Below are 19,197 nucleotides of genomic sequence, written 5' to 3' on the forward strand. Positions count from 1 at the left end.
TTTTTTCCAAAAAATAAATAGTTTGATTACTTTTATTTCTATTACAAGGAATGTAAACATCCCTTGTAATAGGAATATGGCAAGACAGTTACAGTGAGATATGGGGTAAATAAGACCCCACATCTCACCTCTAGGCTGGAAAGCCTGAAACAAAAAAAAAACAAAAAAAAAAAAAAAAAATGATCCTGGCTTCGATCGTAGAGATGAGTCGGTAGAAGCACCTGAGGGCGGCGCCTCCCATAAGAACGATCAAGCAGTGGAACAGCCGCTATGATCATTCTCATGGTGTAGGGAATCGCCGGCTGAAAAAGCTGATATCTGAATGATGCCTGCAGCTGCACCCATCATTCAGATATACCCCCGCAAAGTCAAGGACATCGTATGACGGCGGGTGGGAAGTGGTTAAAACACATTTTTTTTTTAACACAAAGTTGTCCATTTATACAATATTTCTAACACATAGCATGTACATACCAAAATGACACCCCGAAATAGATTCTCCTACTCCTCCTGAGTACGGCGATACCACATGTGTGAGACTTCCACAGCCTGGCCACATACGGAGGCCGAGTACAGCCGAGTATGGCAGAGTATGGCTGAGTATAGCCGAGCATGGCTGGGTATGGCAGAGTATGGCTGGGTATGGCAGAGTATGGCAGAGTATGGCAGAGTATTGCAAGGTATTGCAGAGTATTGCAGGGTATTGCAGGGCATTGCAGGGTATTGCAGGGCATTGCAGAGTATTGCAGGGCATTGCAGAGTATTGCAGGGCATTGCGGGGCATTGCAGAGTATTGCGGGGCATTGCAGAGTATTGCGGGGCATTGCAGAGTATTGCGGGGTATTGTGGGGCATTGCAGAGTATTGCGGGGCATTGCAGAGTATTGCGGGGCATTCCAGGGCATTGCACAGGGAATTGCAGAGTATTGCACAGGGAATTGCAGAGTATTGCACAGGGAATTGCAGAGTATTGCAGAGTATTGCACAGGGAATTGCAGAGTATTGCAGATCAGTGCAGGGTATTGCAGGGTATTGCTGAGCATGGGGGGGGGGGATGGCTGAGCATGGGGGGGGGGATGGCTGAGCATGGAAGGATGGATGGCTGGATGTGACTGCACATGTCACTGAACAGCGCTGTGGGCACTACCCATCCAGCCCACAGCGCTGCTCCCATCCGATCCCTCCCCCTCTGTACCGATCGATACACAGAGGGGAGAGAGGAACTGGAGTCATGTCATGACGCCGGTTTGTTTACATGTGATCAGCGGCTGTTTACCGTCATCCGTGATGCGCTGGGTCCTCTGGATCCAGGGTCCAGGGGGAGCGTGGGAGCGGTTTTCTGGGATCACGTCATATGACGTGATCCCAGAGTTATCCAACCGCCCTGCAGCCATCATTTGGCTATGGCCCGGTTGGCAACTGGTTAAGTAGTTAAAATGACCTTATTTGCAGACCGAAGTTCATCCCTTTGATCTCTAAAAGAACAGAAGGTTACAATGTTTCTTTTTATCTCTTTTGCAGCGCTTTGTTGATAAACATTGCCAGCTGCTTTTTTTTTGACAGCTGTGAGCAGAACAGCTCTGCACTTGTTACATGAATCATGGAAATGCTGGATTAAGATTATGTGGGAAGTTAAATCGAGATCGCAATTTTGTTAACGATTAATTTGCAGCTCTACTGAGGATACTCATGTGCAATACTTTAAACAAAACAACCAAATTCTTCTGCCATCCAAATTCAAATACATGATTTCCTTCTTGGTGCTTCATTTCCAGACCAATTATCAATGTGCTCTAACTAATGAAGGGAGGGTGCATGGCTTGGTTCCATACATCTCAACAGAAGACTAGTATAATGTACTTTTCTTTCCCTAATATCTATGGCCCCTTATGAGCTGCAGAGCTAGATTTATTTTAAAATCTAGTAGCACAGTGGCTTAGGGGTTAGCACTCCTGTCTTGCAAGTCTAGGGTCCTTGGTTTGAATCCCAACTAGAACACCACCTGCATGTTTTGCCTGTGCATGAATTTCCTCCCACAATCCAAAGACATGCTGGTAAATAATTGTCCCTAATGTGTGTATATATAAGGTAGAAGGTAGGGACTATTGGCCGTGTTCGCACAAGCTTTTAGCCATGCTGTGAATCCCTGCAGCAAGAATGTGGAATTCTGTGGCATGAGATTGACAGCTGTCAATTATGTCACTGTAGGGGCTGGGTAGCTGCAGCTATCTGCTAATCCCAGCCGCCATCTGCGCACAGCTGTCAATCCCAGCCGCCGTCTGCGCACAGCTGTCAATCCCAGCCGCCGTCTGCGCACAGCTGTCATTACCACCCGATATCTGGACACAGCTGTCAATCCCAGCCGCCATCTGGACACAGCTGTCAATCCCAGCCGCCATCTGCACACAGCTGTCAATCCCAGCCGCCATCTGCACACAGCTGTCAATCCCAGCCACCATCTGCACACAGCTGTCAATCCCAGCCGCCATCTGCACACAGCTGTCAATCCCAGCCGCCATCTGCACACAGCTGTCAATCCCAGCCGCCATCTGCACACAGCTTCCAATCCCAGCTACCATCTGCGCACAGCTGTCATTACCACCCGATATCTGCACACAGCTGTCAATCAAAGCCGCCATCTGGACACAGCTGTCAATACCAGCCGCCATCTGCACGCAGCTGTCATTGCCAGCCGATATCTGCACACAGCTGTCATTGCCAGCCGACATCTACACACAGCTGTCATTGCCAGCCGACATCTACACACAGCTGTCAGTCAAAGCCGCTATTTGGACACCGCTGTCAATCCTAACCGTGTCAATCCCAGCTGCTTTCTGCACACTGCTGCCAACCAAAGCCGCTGTCTGCACACTGCTTCCAATCAAAGCCGCTGTCTGCACACTGCTTCCAATCAAAGCCGCTGTCTGCACACTGCTTCCAATCAAAGCCGCTGTCTGCACACTGCTTCCAATCAAAGCCGCTGTCTGCACACTGCTGCCAATCAAAGCCGCTGTCTGCACACTGCTGCCAATCAAAGCCGCTGTCTGCACACTGCTGCCAATCCCAGAAACCAGTCGATTGTTGTCGCTGGGATTCACAGTGCGGCTATACAACTGTGCAAATGGAGCCTTAGATTGCCAGTCCCTTTAAGGCAGGGACTGATATGAATGTATTTGTAAAGTGCTGCATGAACCTTGAGCACTATGTAAATATTTGTAATTCATATAATGTTTGGTATTTTCCTTTAATTTCCCTAGTTAGTATGGCCCCTTACAAGTTACAATTGGTAAGGTGGAATAAAGACACCAGTCCATCCTGTGGTGTGTGTGAGTTTATGGCAATATTAAATCACATATCCCTGTATGTTGCGATCATTAAGATGCCCATTAAAAAGTTTTTTAAAACTTGTGACACTCCCTGCTGATAATCACTCCTTGTGGAAGGGAGTTCCAAATCCCCACCGCTGACAGCAAAGAACCCTCTATGCAGTTTAAAAGGCTTCTCTTCCAGTTTCAATGAATGGCCAAGTGTCTTTTTAAACTCCCTGCCACTGAAATGGTTTTTCCTTATGCTAGGGTTCTTTTCAAATCCCATTCAAAATACCACCTGCATGGAGTTTATGTCCTCCCTTTGCTTGTGTGGGTTTCCTCCATCTAAAGACATGATGGTAAATTACTTGGCCATAGTATATGTAGGAACTAGATTGTAAGCTCCTTGAGCCAGGGACTGATGTGAATGTACTCTATGTACTCTATGTAAATTATCAGTACTACATAAACACCTATTACCTTATAATAAATCACAAGCGCTGCACCATTACAGGATGGAAGAGCTGAGTTTGACATCTCTATGGACAATTTACTAAAGTGTCCGGTGTGGTAAGAGGTATTGAATACAGACATCCAATCATATGCAGGGAACATTAAAAAATAGGCTGAAATGAACGCAGGTTCACTCCACACTTTAGTTAATCAGGCTCCTAATGAATGAGGGTTACGCCTCTGATCCTCTGCTGATTGTCTGATGTTTGTGTACTGTAAATTTTCACTTTTTTCCATTGTTGTTTATTATATGTAATATCTATTTTGTAGGTATACTGTGTAATAATGATGTACTGTTTACTCATCAGTTAATATACTATGTAAACTTCAAGTGGATCCTGAAGAAGCCCAATCTGGGCGAAACGCATCGATCCCACCACCGTTCTGTTGATTGTATGGAAAATTTGGCAGCATTGTACACAAGTTTTTAGAATTTCTTTCTATACTTCTTCTATTAGTTAATACATTTTGTTTTTAAACATATCTTCATCTTGTCTACTACTGGTTGTGGTACGTAAAAAAAAAAAAAAAAAAAAACATATTCCAGTGTCTCCCCTTGTGGAGAATTCAGGGATACTATATGCAACCACTTCAGCCCCGGAAGGTTTTACCCCCTTCATGACCAGGCCATTTTTTGCGATACGGCACTGCGCTACTTTAACTGACAATTGCACGGTCGTGCGACGTTGTACCCAAAAGAAAAATGATGGCCTTTTTTCCCCACAACTAAAGCTTTCTTTTGGTGGTATTTGATCACCTCTGCAGTTTTTATTCTTTAAACAAAAAAAAATGAAAATTTTGAAAGAAAAGCCCACTATTTTTTACTTTCTGCCAGAATACAAATCCAATTAAAAAAAAAAAAAAAAATCTAATTTCTTCATCAATTTAGGCAAATATGTATTCAGCTACATATTTTTGGTAAAAAAAAACAAAAAAAAAACCCGAAGTGTATATTGATTGGTTTGCGCAAAAGTTATATCGTCTTGGATATTTTTATGGAATTTTTATTTAATTTTTTTACTAGTAATGGCGGCGATCAACAATTTTTTGCGGGACTGCGACATTATGGCAGACAAATCGTACACATGACACTTTTTTGGAGGGACCAGTGATACGAATACAGTAGAGCTGCATGACTATTCGTTAAAGAATCGAGATTGCGATGATCTTAAAACAGCCTTTCCTAGATTCAGTACAGAGAGTTCTCTGCTCACTAACAGCTGTCAAAAAATAAATAAATAAAAAACAGGTAGTCTGCCAAGTTTATCACAACATCACTCAGGTGGAGATAACTATAAACATTGTAACATTTAGTTCTTTTAGATCAAAGGTCTGTAAATAGGGTCAGTTAAACCACTTAATAAACCCTTTTCTGACACTTGGCGCTTACAAGTTAAAAATCAGTATTTTTTGCTAGAAAATTACAATTGTTGCAATATTTTATGTCACACTGTATTTGCGCAGCGGTCTTTCAAACGCAATTTTTTTTTGGAACAATTTTTTATTTAAAAACTAAACAGTAAAGTTAGCCCAATTTTTTGGTATAACGTGAAAGATATTACGCCGTAAGAATCGTGATTTTTATTCTAAGCAAAAAAATGGTGATTCTCATTTTAGCCAGAATCGTTCAGCTCTAGAATACAGTGATCGGTGCTAAAAATATGCACCGTTACTGTACTAATGACACTGGCAGGGAAGGGGTTAACATCAGGGGGCGATCAAAGGGTTAAGTGTGTCCCTAAGGAGTGCTTTCTACCTGTGTGGTGGATTGTTTGGGGAAAGAAAGAGATCCGTGTTCCTGCTTAGCACTGACAGAACGGCGATCTGCCTTGTTTACATAGACAGATCGCTGTTCTGCCTGTTCTGGGAACGATCGCGGCCAATCAGTGCGCAATTGCGCCTCCGGCAGGGTGCCCTCCAGAGCTACTGCACGGACTCCAGAGCTACTGCACGGGACGATGTACAGGTGCTTCGTTTCGCTGAGCCGGGCAGCCTTGCTGCAGTAAATGTGTGGAAGGCAGTCCAGGTCCAGTTTTATACACCAGATTCTTTCCCAGGTAATCCCATGACCAGCTCAGGAATGAATCCCCCCCATAAACATAGTGACTCATAGCCTGGGAGTAGAACATTCCTTCTGGGGGATAAATCATCACTATCCTCTTCTTCCCTCCCTGAGAACTCTGAAGTTTCCTGTCACCTGTTTTCCTCTTATCTGTTATGGTTGATTTACAATGAATGCTGGCAGATCTTATAAAAAGTCGTCTTCCAGGTAGATGAAAATGAGCCGTATGCAGACTCCCAGCGTTCTGCAGACAGCTTTTTAATCTTAGAATTTATCACTACTCCAGTGCCCCCGAGCAACATTACTCGCCTTTACCTGCATGTTTCAGAAGAAGCGAGCGAGATCCACACTAATGAAAGGATTAGAAGACTCAGCACTACTACAGCTCCTGAAGATCCAGAGGGGCCACGGTGAGAACCTACCTCCCCGGCAGGTGCCAATCTCCCCCAAATCACCCACCATCGCCCAGAACTGCGCAACTGGGAATTATACTCATAGGAGCGAATGGCATTGTAAAGTCAAATAAGTCCCCTGCTATTATATATATAGATCCCGGTTTGCTAAATGTTCGATTTTTCTCCGATCCATAGTTGACAACCCATTTGATCGATGTGCCACAAACAGGGAAGTGGATTTCCATTGATAGTTAAGATAAAAAGTTTAAAATGAACGATTGTAAATAATTGACCTCATCTCTGTTTACACCATGGGACCTCAGAATCTGATCGATCAAAATACAAACACATTCATGAAAAAATCTGATCAAAACAAAATCTTTTTTTTTTCCCCTTTAATCTTTATTTATTTTTAATCAATATACAAAGAAAATCCCTTACACAGTTACAAAAATCAAAACATGTAACTAAAACCTAAAAAAGATAAATAAATAAATAAATAAAAATAAAATAAAACAAGACAAAAAAAACTAAATGACTGAAACTAAATCGTAATCGATCGGAAGGGAAGTTATGGCTGTTCAATTGTTTGCAGATTTCAGCACTTTGATAGACTCACACATCAATCAGACACCATAAATCTCACCATACACACTGCCATCTGTCCATACAATCTTTAGAGCAATCCAAACTCTGTAATATGAGGACGAACGTAATCTAACCAATCCGTTTCTATCCAATCATGCAGGCCCACGCACTACAGTTTTTAGTAGATCTAAAGCTCATCATATATGTTACAATCTGACTGTACGGCTCCATTCACATTAGCGCATCTCCAAAGTCACATGATTTCCAGAGCGACTTTGGAGCGACTTTGCACTCTATGGATCTAAGTCACATCAAAAGTTGCACCAAAGTAGTGCAGGTACCTTTACAAAGTCGCTGCGACTTTCAGTCACATTGATTTGAACAGATGCCATTGAAAAGAATGGGCTGCAATTTGTCATGCGACTTTGATGTCCAAAGTGTGAATGGAGCCTGCATCTGCCTAAAACTTTATAGTGCACAGACCTGTCTGATTGGTTAGATTACGAAGGTCCTTATATTACATAGTATTGGTAAATCTAAAGTTGATTGTACAAAGATTGTAGGGAGAGATTGTATTGTGTATGATGACCCCAAGATTGACCATACACTATACAATTTAGTTGCACAATCGTCTTTAGATTTACCAAAATGATGTTATATGAGGGAAAACCTACATGATACTTCCAATTTATATCAAATCAGGAAGACCCTTGTACGACATAGTTGGTGGTAGATTGTACAATATATGGTCACCTTAAAGCAGAACTAAGATGAGAAACTAAATAATTGTGAACAGACAGGGTATTTATTGCAGACATGCAACGTCTCTTCTACAATAAAGTACACCTACCTGCCCATTCGCTATCCTCTGCAGAATGTATATTGAGCGGCGCATGCACAGCTCAGTATAAATTCCGGCACACTGAAAATGTGACGTCATCCTGCACTGGCAAATTAAAATGGTCAAAGACCAGCATCCAGAAGAACCGGGAGAAGAAGTCGGCGCTGGCGAGGGACTTTCACAGGCATCGGACTGTTGGAACTAAGGTAAGTATGTGTACCTTTAGTTTCACTTTAGGGATGCTAATGATTGCACATGCTGGCCAATCACGAGAGTTCCTCAAAACTGAAGCTGCCAGAATCTGAAGCAGTTGTGCATGGCAACCAATCAGCTTCTAGTTTGAATTTTCAAAGCTTAAAAAACAAATTGGTAGACAAGATTTCTAACGTGGAATATTTCTCTTGTATTAAAGCTCCATACCTGCCTGTATGTCCTGTAGACTGAGCGCTGCACACAGTTCAATGTATAATATTCCCCAATGTTGGGATCAATGAACCTCGCCACATGTGTGGGAGTGACATCATCTCAGACGGGCCAATGGAAATGGCCGAGGATGGGTACCTGGAAGCCGATCCACCTGAACATGCCCAGTGTCCAATGGGAAGACACCAAGACACCACAACGCTGGAGAGAAGGCGAGTCTAGTGCCACCTAACCTAAACAAGCTGACACTAGAAGCTGATTGGCTGCCATAAATAGCTGCTCCAAATTCTTAAAGTGGTAGTAAACCACATGTGGTGAAGAAAAAAATAATCCCTGCAAGGCAATGTCATAATGTGTTATGCATAATGCATTGCATACTTGCACATTATCAGATACCTACATTAGAACGAAGCCCTCTGGTGCTGCGATGCCACCACTGAGGGCTGACATTTTCCCCGGTCTTCCTTCCAGGTTCTTGGCCTTTGGCTACATGAGTGGCCGGGGGCATAATGACATCACACCTGCGCATGCGCACGGGAGCCATCATTTATGGCACAGGCTTCGAAGATCCAGTACCGGAAGCCAAACCTTCAGACCTTCAAATCGCATGCGCCGTTGATGTCATCAGCTGCATGCCTTGGAATATTTCCTAAACTGCAAGATATTCGCAGAATCTACAGGTAAGCCTTACTATAGACTTACCTGTAGGTACAAGTGGTGTAACAGAGTTTACAAAGCAGAGGCAGAAGGAGAGTGGTCACCCATAGCAACAAATAAAACTCCACTGATGCCAGTCTGGTTGCTAGGCAACACTTCCACTATGGTATTCACAGATCAGCTCTATACTATATAAGGTATAACACACGGGTCATGTACAACTACATATCAGACACGTCAAACATCTATCTACACAGAGATCACTGATCATCACAGGGATTCAACAATTCCTGGTATAATCAGGCACAGTACATGGAGGGCGCACAGTACATGGAGGGCGTACAATATATGGAGGGTACATGGAGGGTGCACAGTACATGGAGGGCGTACAATATATGGAGGGTACATGGAGGGTGCACAGTACATGGAGGGCGCACAGTACATGGAGGGTACACAGTATATGGAAGGTACATGGAGGGCGTACAGTACATGAAGGGTGCACAGTACATGGAGGGTGTACAGTATATGGAGGGTACATGGAGAGTGTACAGTATATGGAAGGTACATGGAGGGTGTACAGTATATGGAAGGTACATGGAGGGCGTACAGTATACGGAGGGTACATGGAGAGTGTACGGTATATGGAAGGTACATGGAGGGTGTACAGTATATGGAAGGTACATGGAGGGCGTACAGTACATGGAGGGCGCACAGCACATGGAGGGCGCACAGCACATGGAGGGCGCAAAGTACATGGAGGGCGCAAAGTATATGGAGGGTACATGGAGGGTGCACAGTACATGGAGGGCGTACAGAATAGGGAGGGTGCACAGTACATGGAGGGCGCATGGTACATGGAGGGTGTACAGTATATGGAGGGTACATGGAGGGTGCACAGTACATGGAGGGCGCACAGTACATGGAGGGCGCACAGTACATGGAGGGTACATGGAGGGTGCACAGTACATGGAGGGTGTACAGTATATGGAGGGTACATGGAGGGTGCACAGTACATGGAGGGCGTACAGAATAGGGAGGGTGCACAGTACATGGAGGGCGCATGGTACATGGAGGGTGTACAGTATATGGAGGGTGCACAGTACATGGAGGGTGCACAGTACATGGAGGGTACATGGAGGGTGCACAGTACATGGAGGGCGTACAGTATATGGAGGGTTCACAGTACATGGAGGGCGCACAGTACATGGAGGATGCTTAGTATATAGAGAGTACACAGTATATGGAGGATGCACATGGAGGGTGCACAGTACATGGAGGGTACACAGTACATGCAGGGTGCACAGTACATGGAGGGTGTACAGAATAGGGAGGGCGCACGGTACATGGAGGGTGTACAGTATATGGAGGGTACATGGAGGGCACACAGTACATGGAGGGCGCACAGTATATGGAGGGTACATGGAGGGTGCACAGTACATGGAGGGCGTACAGTATATGGAGAGTGTACAGTACATGGAGGATGCTTAGTATATAGAGAGTACACAGTATACGGAGGATGCACATGGAGGGTGCACAGTACATGCAGGGTGCACAGTATATGGAGAGTACACAATGCATGGAGGGTGTACAGTACATGGAGGGTGTATGGTATATGGAAGGTACACATTACATGGAGGGTGTACAGTATATGGAGAGTACAGAGTGCATGGAGGGTGCTCAGTACATGGGTGTATATGGAGGGTGCACAGTACATGGAGGGTGCATATGGAGGGTGCACAGTACATGGAGGGTGTATATGGAGGGTGCTCAGTACATGGAGGGTGTATATGGAGAGTACATGAAGGGTGCTCAGTACATGGAGGGTGTATATGGAGGGTGTATATGGAGAGTACATGAAGGGTGCTCAGTACATGGAGGGTGTATATGGAGAGTACATGAAGGGTGCTCAGTACATGGAGGGTGTATATGGAGAGTACATGAAGGGTGCTCAGTACATGGAGGGTGTATATGGAGAGTACATGAAGGGTGCTCAGTACATGGAGGGTGTATATGGAGAGTACAGAGGCAGCCCACCTGCCCATCACTTACCTGCAGCCAGCGGTCTCCTAGGATCGCTCACCCTCCAGATCGTCCAATTCTCAGGCTGTCCAATCAATGAGAAGTTTCAGAGTTGAGGAGCAGCACCCCGCAGATTCCTTGCCGTCCCTCCAGAGGGGGAGAGGAGTTCGGGCGAGGAAAGTGCATGCAGGTTCACTTCAGTTCCCTGGCAACTGCACGCTATGGGGAGGAAGGAACTTGTGTCCATACAGCCGAGTCCCGACAACTCTCATTCACCGCATCTGTGGGCACTGTCAGCGCACACAGCGGCCTCTACACCGCCACCTGGCGGAGGATAAATATTATGGCAGGAGAGGAGAATCCCAGGTCAGACTCCCTTAGTTCATGTCTGGGTTTATAGAATGAGAAGGTACTGTAGTAAATATTGAGTGGATAGAATTTTGAATGAAAGAAAAATCTTAGGTTAGGAAAACGTGTACAAAAATTCTCAAAACGTTCTTAGGCAAGCCATACATGATTCATTTTTTTTTCATTCAACCATTGGGTTGAACGAAAAAAATGAACCGATTCTCCAATCCCCTGGTAGAAAAACGGAAAATTGAATATCAAATTCTTACCGCAATCTTCTTTTCCTGACGAGCCTAGTATAGTACTACTGTGCTGACATGGAGCTGTCAGGAAAGCTCGCTGCACCGATCGTTCAGGAAAAATAAACAAAAGATGCCACCAAAGCGCTAAAGTCAAAAGAGTCTATGAGAGCAAATAAAAAATAGGAAGATAACGAATGGAATCATGAAAGTTTCACAAAAAAGGATATATAGTAGAGAAAGTCTGATCAAATAATCAAAGTGATTAGCTGATCGTTCAGGAAACTCCCACAGGCTGGTTTGTACACTAATCGATTAATAGATTGCATTGTGTACAACCAGATAGCCCATACATTGATTGAAATTCAGCTGGTCCCTGCTTAACCAGCCAAATTTTGATCCACGTATGGCCAGCTGGCCATAGATGGGTAGAATTTCAAACAAATTCTATAAAAATTCTTGGGAAAATAAGTTTCTTAAGCCTGATACACACTATGAGAAGATCCGATAAACGGTCGTCCAATTTTCCATGAAGGTGAATATCGTTAAGTAACCGAGAATGATATTACCTTGTACGAAAATTCTCGAATGACAAGTGCAGACGTAGCTACACACTGGTGTCTTCTGAATCGTACTTTGCTTCAATCCTGCGCTGTATTTTCTATTCGATTATTTCCATACGATTGGTGTACACATAAACATTTTCTAGCTTGCACCTTCAATTTTTATTTTTTCGAACAGGTCAGAATCAGCTGTCAAAAGCCCTATACCAACAAACAGATAATCGACCGATTGTTCCTCTTACGGAAATTTTTTGTCCGATTTTCTTATTGTGTGTACGGACCTTAAAGCAGAGTTTCACCCATTTAAAAATCAGCAGCTACAAAAATGGCATTGTAACTGTGGGCTTCACAACCGGGTGTGCACTGCGCATGCGCGAGTCGCGCTGCCCGTTGTAAATGGCCGGGCAATCTTCCAATCTTCTGGGACCTGTGACATGTCCCACAAGATTGCAGGGAGGGAGGGGGGAGAGGGGAACTTCCTTCCGGCGCCAAGGTGCCAGGGGAGGAATTGGGAACTGGATACCCGCCCCCCCCAAAAAAATGTGGCATGTCAGGGGGTTACTAGTACTTAAAGCAAAAGTTCCATTTTTGGTTGAACTCCGCTTTAAGAAAGTTTGTTCTTTTTTCTTATCTTTAGCCGGGTCAAATCAATGTTCATTTTTGACCACAGTGATGAGAGAATTTGAAGGAGCAGAATGGGAAATCTTTCTCCAATGAATACATTTCTAACAGTGTATGTGGTTCTGGGTAAAATCCATTCGTTCAGAAATCAAATGTTAAAAGCAAATGAAATCTTTGAACGACATTTGAATGTTCTGAGAATTTTCACATGAATTTTCCTGGGACCTTCCTTAGAATTTTAGTTAACCACTTCAGCCCCGGACCATTTGGCTGGCAAAAGATCAGAGCACTTTTTGCGATTCGGCACTGCATCGCTTTAACGGACAATTGCGCGGTCGTGCGACGTGGCTCCCAAACAAAATTGACGTCCTTTTTTTCCCCACAAATAGAACTTTCTTTTGGTGGTATTTGATCACCTCTGCGGTTTTTATTTTTTGCGCTATAAACAAAAAATAGCATCAATTTTGAAAAAAATGCATTGTTTTTTACTTTTTTGCTATAATAAATATCCCCCAAAAAAATATTAAAAAAAACATTTTTTTTTCCTCAGTTTAGGCCGATACGTATTCTTCTACATATTTTTGGTAAAAAAATTGCAATAAGTGTTTATTGATTGGTTTGTGCAAAACAGCCGCACTGGCTATTGAACTTCATTTTTCTCAGCTCATCTTACGTCACCGCATTCTTGACGTTCGGAATTTCCAACAAGATTTGTGTGACCGTGTGTATGCAAAACAAGTTTGAGCCAACATCTGTCGGGAAAAAAAACATGCATTTTGTTGTCGGAAAATCCCATTGTGTGTACAGGGCATTACTGTTCTATTGTATTCTGACAGGGGACACTCTCCCCACCAGAATACAAAGATCACCGCTTACAGCCATTGGCTATGAGTGCTGATTGAATGCTGGCTTTCCAGCCGGAGTGTTGGACAGCAGCCAGTCGTTAGATAGGCTTCTGTTGAACAGACAGCTCAACACATGAACTGAGATTTAGGGGTCTCAAACTGGCGGCCCTCCAGCTGTTGCAAAACTACAAGTCCCATGAGGCATTGCAACGCTGATAGTTACAAGCATGATACCCAGAAGCAGAGGCATGATGGGACTTGTAGTTTTGCAACAGCTGGAGGGCCACCAGTTTGAGACCCTTGGACGGGGCTTTAGAAATACTGATAAGGCAGTACAACTGGTCCTGGTGTACTGGGCCCAGGCCTCATCAGCTAAACGGGGGGGGAGGGGGGTGCTCAACCTGTGGCCCTCCAGCTGTTGTGGAACTACAAGTCCGATGAGGTATTGCAAAGCTGATAGTTACAAGCATCACTCCCAAAGACAAAGGCCTGATGGGAATTGTAGTTTGGCAACAGCTGGAGGGCCACAGGTTGAGCATCCATGATATGATTAACCACTTCAGCCCTGGAAGATTTTACCCCCTTCCTGACCAGAGCATTTTTTCCAATTCGGTTAGCACTGCGTTGATCTAATTGACAATTGCGCGGTTGTGTGACGTTGCACCCAAACAAGATTGATGCCCTTTTTTTCCCACAAATAGAACTTTCTTATGGTGGTATTTGATCATCTCTGCTGTTTTTATTTTTTGCGCTATAAACAAAAAAAGAGAGACAATTTTGAAAAAAACGCAATATTTTTTACTTTTTGCTACAATAAATATCCCCCAAACATATATAAAAAAACTATTTTTTTCCTCAGTTTAGGCTGATACGTATTTTTCTACATATTTTTGGTAAAAAAAAAATCGCAATAAGCGATTATTGATTGGTTTGTGCAAAAGTTATAGCGTCTACAAAATAGGGGATAGTTTTATGGCATTTTTATTATTATTTTTTTTTTTTACTAGTAATGGCAGTGATCTGCAATTTTTATCAGGACTGCGACATTATGGCAGACACATCGGACACTTTTGACACATTTTTGGGACCATTGGCATTTATACAGCGATCAGTGCTATAAAAATGCATTGATTACTGTAAAAATGTCACTGGCAGGGAAGGGGTTAACCACTATGGGGCGATCAAGGGGTTAAGTGTGTTTCCTCTCTGTGTTCTAACTAAAGAGGGAAGAAGACTGTCTAGGGGAGATGACAGATCGCTGTTCATACTTTGTATGAACAGACGATCAGTCACTTCTCCCCATAGAGAACCGGAAACTGTGTGTTTACACACACAGATCCCAGTTCTCGGTGTGTCAGCAGCGATCGATGGAGCCTGGCGGTGATTGTGTCCGCCGGGCACTCGCATCAGCTCTGGGGGGCGAGAAGCGTGCTCGAGTGTCCCCCTAGTGGCCACAGGGCGAAGCGATGTTACCGAACGTCGTATCGTCCAGCTGTGCCATTCTGCCGCAGTAAAACTGCGGTGGCTGGTCGGCAAGTGGTTAAATTGTTTTTACTAGACCACACCTTTACTTCTACTTGCTTACCAGGACTTAAATTACAGTTCCCTGGGGGGGGCCATCACGTCAACAGAGGGGCCCAGTAGGCGGGAGCAGAGAAGGGGCTTTTCTTTCCATTTTCGGGGGCGGAGGCGGATAAGTTTAGTTCCGCTGCACCTCTGGGGGTCAGGGGGAGTTGGGGGGGGCCCACTCAGGAAGGTTGTATGGGGCCCCATCATTTTTAACAGCAGCCCTTGTCACTGCAGTCTAAAACGATTATCGATTTGACCCACTAATGATCAGAAAAACAAATGCGCTTTCTTAGAATGTTTTTTCCTAAGAATCTTAATTGGAAATTCTACCCATTAATGGCCAGCTTAACCACTTGACCTCCGGAAGGTTTTACCCCCTTAATGACCAGGCCATTTTTTGTGACATGGCACTGCATTACTTTAACTGACAATTTTGTGGTTGTGCGACGCTGTACCCAAATAAAGTGTATGTCCTTTTTTCCCACAAATAGAGCTTTCTTTTGGTGGTATTTGATCACCTCTGCGGTTTTTATTTTTTGCGCTTTAAACAAAAAAGACGACAATTTTGAAAAAAAACATTATTTTTTTACTTTCTGCTATAAAACACATCCAGTAAAAAATGTAATACACCAAATTTCTTCATAAATTTTAGCCAAATTTTAGCATATGGCAGTGTGAATGAAGGGGGCCGGGGCTGTACATCTCTGCAGATTTTTTTGCTTGTACAGTATGCATTTAAATGCACACAAACATGTGTAAATGTGTATATGTTTACACATATAAAGTCATTAGAAGAATTCTACGCATCTAAGCATGTGTCTAAAAGCATAAACATGCGTACTTTAGGTGGGATATTCTGCCATCGCTGCCAGTAAGAACCTGCATTCCATGCAGAAGATATGCATATGCTGTGTGAATGAAGCCTAAAGCTATTTTCTGTATGGAACATAGGCTCTTGTTGTCAATGATCCTGCATAAAATGCATGCCTAAAGTACAAACACTTAGACATGTACAATTCCTCTAATGACTTTACACATGTATGCATATACAGTATGCATTGGCGTGCATTTATACACATGCTTATATGCACGTACAGGCATTAAATATATGCACCACCACAAGCTGAGCACATTTTCAGGGTTAAAAAAAAAAGGTTTAAATGTCCTCATGTACAGTATATTTTTTTTGGTTGCAATACTCCCTGTCAATCTGGAGCTGCCCCCCCGCCAGGGCCGTCTTTAATATTGATTGGACCCTGGGCAAAAATGATCTTTTTCACCCCCCCCCCCCCATCTGAAAGAGCCCTTAGTGCATTTGATGCTATAAATGAAACAAGAATGCATATAGTGTACCACAATGCACCTGATCAAATAAGTGTGGTTCAACTTTTAAAGCAGAGCTATGAAAAATCATTTGCCCTTACTCAAGATGGCTACTGCTAGAAATGCTAAAGGGTGTTTTTCAAAGTGATTTCTCAACAACATCAAGCATAGAGACATGGATGGATGAGGGAGTTTGTTTTAAAAATTTATAAAATTGCATTTTTAGTTTGTGGTGCTCTGATACAGTTAAAGTGCTATTAAACCCAGGACCCTGCATTCACTATATCTGGTCTCGGAAGATATTCCAGCGCGGAAGATATTCCAGAGGGTAGTATTGGGGGCATTAGTGGTAGGTTAACCAAAGCACAAAAACACAAGGTGAGTATAGTAGCAAGTCCAAGTTGCAATCTTGAAACACCCAATACGAGGACAATATGCGACCGGTCTAAACTATGTGGCATGTTCACCAATGCCAGGAGCCTGGCGGACAAGATGGGTGAACTAGAGATACTGTTGTACAAGGAGGATTTGGATTTTGTGGGAATTTCAGAGACCTGGTTCAACAGCTCTCATGATTGGCTGGCAAACATTCAAGGGTATACCCTATACCGCAAGGATAGAGAGGGTAAAAAAGGGGGAGGGGTATGCCTATATATCAAGAATAATGTACAAGTGAATGTGAGAGATGACATCACTGAGGGGGCTAGGGAGGAGGTGGAATCTTTATGGGTAGAGCTCCAAAGGGATGAAGCTAAGGGGAAAATAATACTGGGAGTATGCTATAGGCCCCCTAACCTGAGGGAGGAAGTGGAGACGGATCTCCTATCACAAATTGGATTAGCAGCAAGGATGGGAAGTGTTATCATAATGGGGGATTTTAATTATCCAGACATAGACTGGGCGGAGGGAACCGCGCATTCATTTAAGGCTCGCCAGTTCCTTAGTGTCTTGCAGGACAATTTTATGGGTCAGATGGTAGACGCACCAACTAGAAATAAAACATTACTAGATCTACTGATTACCAACAATACAGACCTGATCACAGATGTGGAAATACGGGGCAATTTAGGTAACAGCGATCACAGGTCAATTAGTTTCAGTATAAATCACACAAATAGGAGACATGAAGGGAACACAAAGAGACTGAATTTCAAAAGAGCCAACTTCCCTAAACTACAAACCTTGCTAAAAGGCATAAATTGGGATAAAATATTAGGAACAAAGAATACGGAGGAGAGATGGGTTTGCTTTAAGAGCATATTAAATAAGGGCATTAGCCAATGTATCCCATTGGGTAATAAATTTAAAAGAGCGAACAAACATCCTGGATGGCTTAACTCCAATGTAAAAATGCATATAAAAGCAAAGGAGAAGGCCTTCAAAAAATACAAGGTTGAGGGATCATCCACAGCATTCAGAATTTATAAAGAATGCAATAAGAAATGTAAGGGTGCAATTAGGATGGCTAAGATAGAACATGAAAGACACATAGCGGAGGAGAGCAAAAAAAATCCCAAGAAATTCTTTAAGTATGTAAACAGTAAAAAAGGGAGGACAGACCATATTGGCCCCATAAAGAATGAGGAAGGACATCTGGTTACAAAGGATGGGGAGATGGCAAAGGTGAATCGGGGGGCTTCAGTAACCAAAACTGCAGTGTTTATCCTCATGACACAACACAGGAAGCACCTACATGGTTAACAGAGGACGGAATTAAAATTAGACTTGAGAAACTTAACATTAATAAATCACCGGGACCAGATGGCTTGCATCCGAGGGTACTTAGGGAACTCAGTCAGGTGATTGCCAGACCGTTGTTCCTAATTTTTACAGACAGTCTATTGACTGGAATGGTACCAGCTGATTGGAGAAAAGCCAATGTAGCACCAATATTTAAAAAGGGCCCAAAAAACATCCCTGGGAATTACAGACCAGTTAGCCTAACATCAATAGTATGTAAACTCTTGGAGGGGATGATAAGGGACTATATACAAGATTTTAGTAATAAGAATGATATCATTAGCAGTAATCAGCATGGATTCATGAAGAATCGTTCTTGCCAAACCAATCTATTAACCTTCTATGAGGAGGTGAGTTGCCATCTAGATAAAGGAAGGCCCGTAGACGCGGTGTATCTGGATTTTGCAAAAGCATTTGACACAATTCCCCATAAACGTTTACTGTACAAAATAAGGTGCGTTGGCATGGACCATAGGGTGAGTACATGGATTGAAAACTGGCTACAAGGGCGTGTTCAGAGGGTGGTGATAAATGGGGAGTACTCAGAATGGTCAGGGGTGGGTAGTGGGGTTCCCCAGGGTTCTGTGCTGGGACCAATCCTATTTAATTTGTTCATAAACGACCTGGAGGATGGGATAAACAGTTCAATCTCTGTATTTGCAGACGATACTAAGCTAAGCAGGGCAATAACTTCTCTGCAGGATGTGGAAATCTTGCAAAAAGACCTGAACAAATGAATGGGGTGGGCGACTACATGGCAAATGAGGTTCAATGTAGAAAAATGTAAAATAATGCATTTGGGTGGCAAAAATATGAATGCAATCTATACACTGGGGGGAGAACCTCTGGGGGAATCTAGGATGGAAAAGGACTTGGGGGTCCTAGTGGATGATAGGCTCAGCAATGGCATGCAATGCCAAGCTGCTGCTAATAAAGCAAACAGAATATTGGCATGCATTAAAAGGGGGATCAACTGCAGAGATAAAACGATATTTCTCCCGCTCTACAAGACTCTGGTCCGCCTGCACCTGGAGTATGCTGTCCAGTTCTGGGCACCAGTCCTCAGGAGGGACGTACTGGAAATGGAGCGAGTACAAAGAAGGGCAACAAAGCTAATAAAGGGTCTGGAGGATCTTAGTTATGA

General features: G+C 43.5%; 1 protein-coding gene across 1 annotated transcript in view; it reads right to left on the minus strand.

Annotated features, from left to right (window-relative positions):
• The window catches only part of THSD4 (thrombospondin type 1 domain containing 4), a 1,111,101-nt gene extending 1,100,042 nt beyond the window's left edge, over positions 1–11,059 (minus strand). The window contains exon 1 of the mRNA XM_073618833.1: positions 10,836–11,059. The gene's annotated coding sequence lies outside the window, so the exon portion shown is untranslated. The remainder of the gene's footprint in view (positions 1–10,835) is intronic.
• Positions 11,060–19,197: the final 8,138 nt, after the last annotated feature.

This window comes from Aquarana catesbeiana, linkage group LG03, assembly GCF_042186555.1.
Source record: "Aquarana catesbeiana isolate 2022-GZ linkage group LG03, ASM4218655v1, whole genome shotgun sequence".
Taxonomy (NCBI): domain Eukaryota; kingdom Metazoa; phylum Chordata; class Amphibia; order Anura; family Ranidae; genus Aquarana; species Aquarana catesbeiana.